General features: G+C 38.9%; 1 protein-coding gene across 1 annotated transcript in view; it reads left to right on the top strand.

Annotated features, from left to right (window-relative positions):
* HERC6 (HECT and RLD domain containing E3 ubiquitin protein ligase family member 6) overlaps positions 1-2,779 on the top strand; it is a 51,121-nt gene that overhangs the window by 40,891 nt on the left and 7,451 nt on the right. The gene's annotated exons all lie outside the window — the stretch shown is intronic.

Raw genomic sequence — 2,779 nt, 5'->3', positions numbered from 1 at the left:
TCATTGCCAAAAATCTCCTTATATTCTTTTGTTTTCCTTCCCTCCTCTTCCTCTCCCACAATGCCTCAGCAACCACTAATCTGCTTTCTGTCACCAAAAAGTAGCTTGAATTTCCAAGAATGTTATACAAATGGAATCACAGTGTTAATAGTCTTTTTTCTTTCACTCAGCATGATCTGCGATTCATCCAAGCGGTAGCACATATATCTATGGTCCATTCCCTTTTATTGTGAGCAGGAGGATCCCATTGTATAATATTGAGGTTGAATATCACTTGTCTAAATACCCGGATCCAGAAGTGTTTGGGTTTCCACTGAGTTTTTCAGATTTTGCAATATTTGCATATATATAATGAAATATCTTGGGGCTAGGACCCATGTCTAAACATAAAATTCATTTATGTTTCATATATAACTTATACACATAGCTGAAGGTAACTTTGTACAATATTTTAAATAATCTCATGCATGAATCAAAGGTTGTGTTAAGTACTTACGTATGGAATTTTCCACTTGTGATGTCATGTTAGTATTCAAAAAGTTTAGAGCATTTTTGATTTGGGGTTTTCAGTTTAGGGGTGCTCAGCCTGTACTACAGTTTGTTTACCCACTTTCCTATTGATGGATATTTCGGCCGTTTCCTAAATTTTCAAAAGCAGTAATCTGGAGTGCTTCAAATTAGGACGGAACTTATTAGTAGATTCCTAGAGATACTTGTTCATTCTAAAAATTAGGTGATTCATTTCTGTAATGATTCTATTTTTACAATGATCCTTACAGCATAAAACGTTTTCTTTCTTAAAGTAATAACAACAAACTTGTTTTTATTTCTCTATTAGTAACAAAGACCAAATAGTTCTAAAAAGAATCACATGTTGGGCGGTGCCTGTAGCTCAAGGAGTAGGGCACTGGCTCCATATACCAGGGGTAACAGGTTCAAGCCTGACCCAGGCCTAAACCTGCAAAAAAAAAAAAAAAAAAAAAATCACATGTTGAGCTTCTGTTTTGCAGTTTGTTCTCTCTGAAATTTATGTAAGGACTTAACTTTCAATATGGCAGTATTGAAAGGTGGGGCCTTTTAAGAGGTGCTTAGGTCACGAGGGTTCTGTCCTCGTGAAGGAGTTAATTCATTCATGGGTTAGTAGATTACTGGGTTATCATAGGAGTGGGACAGGTGGCTTTATAAGAAGAGTACAAGAGACCTGAGTTAGCACACTCAGCCCCTCACCAGGGGATGCCCCCTGGAACTCTGCAGAGACCCCACCAGCGAGAAGGCCCTCATCAGATGTGCCCCCTCAACCTGGAGCTCCCTAGCTTTCAGAACTGTAAGAAATAAATTCCTTTCCTTTCCTTTATAAATGAATTTATAAAATTTCAGGAATTCTATTATAAGCAACAGAAAATGAACTAAAACATACTTATTAGTCTCCCTTTCCATAGACTTCCAAATTGTTCTTCCAAATGACATGGTAGAGATTTGGAACCTAGAAAGGACAGAGAAGAGGAAGAGAAAGATGAGCAAGTGTGAAAAAATACTGAAAGGTGCTTTGTAGCTTTTTGAGAACAAGTGGACCTCTAAAAGATAGGGATGGCCAAGGTGTTCCAGTGGGAAGATTTTAATCAGTCGCCCAGCGAGCATTTATTGAATGTTTCTTATGGTTCCTACATTGCCCTAAAAAACTGGGGGAGATTTACATTAGTAAATGACATAATCCCTTTCCTCTTGAAACTTTATATGTCTGTTTAGTGTGTTAAACTATTTTAAATTACACACGAACTTTATTTTCTCTCTCTCTCTCTATATGTATATATACACATACAGTGATAAGACTAAAACACTAGACATCTTACCAATTGGTTCTAAATAATAAATTGCTAACTTGATGTGTTACAGTTATTGGAACATGTCAGGTGGGGAAGGAAGTGCTGGTGTTGGACCAGAAGCCTGGAGTTCTAATCATAAGTGATTGGAGGGGGGTGTGTGTGTGTCATTTAGCCTCTCTTGAGTTTGCAGATTCCTCACTCTGAACATTTCTCCTCTTCCTGCTTTATAAGACTGTTGTGAGAATAAAACAAGGTAAGGTATGTGAGAGTGACCATGAAAACTTTAGGGCACTATACAAATTTAAGAAATTCTTTCTGAGGACAGGAAGAAATTGGGGAGGACTAAAGTGATTGGAGAAAGTGTTATGAACAAATGGACACCTGAGGTTTAATGTTGAAGGACAGAGATTAAACAGACCAAAGACACAGAAATGAGAGCTGGAGAGGAGAAAAGTAAGCCTTACACAAAGCCTGTAAGGTACAAAAGGGGAAACTGAGGCTCAGAGAGATTAAGTAAATTGCCCAAGAGCAGAAAACTAGAGCGTGTCGAGGCGGGATATGAGTTCAGGACTGTCTTATCCTAAAGCATTATGCTATATTGCTGGGTAGAAAACAGAGACAAGAGAAAATCGACAGTGTCCTTTGTGTATGGCTCAGTGCAGAGGCAAAATCAATGAGAACCAGAGGGCATATTGTAAATGATGGGAAAGAAAACTGATTAGGTTCGGGGAGGATGCATGCGGAGATTACTTGTACTTTTAACTCATTTTCCAAACTCAAATGCATTTTTATCATTTACCCTCACAATTACTCTTTTTTTTTTTTTTTTGAGACAGAGCCTCAAGCTGTCCCCCTGGGTAAAGGGCCGTGGCATTACAGCTCACAGCAACCTCCAACTCCTGGGCTCAAGCGAGTCTCCTGCCTCCGCCTCCCAAGTAGCTGGGACCACAGGCGCC

The sequence above is a fragment of the Otolemur garnettii genome, unplaced genomic scaffold (assembly GCF_000181295.1).
Source record: "Otolemur garnettii isolate 467f Iridium unplaced genomic scaffold, OtoGar3 scaffold00039, whole genome shotgun sequence".
NCBI lineage: Eukaryota > Metazoa > Chordata > Mammalia > Primates > Galagidae > Otolemur > Otolemur garnettii.
The sequence above is the reverse complement of the archived record's forward strand: the minus strand, read 5'-3'. Positions and strand labels throughout refer to the sequence as shown.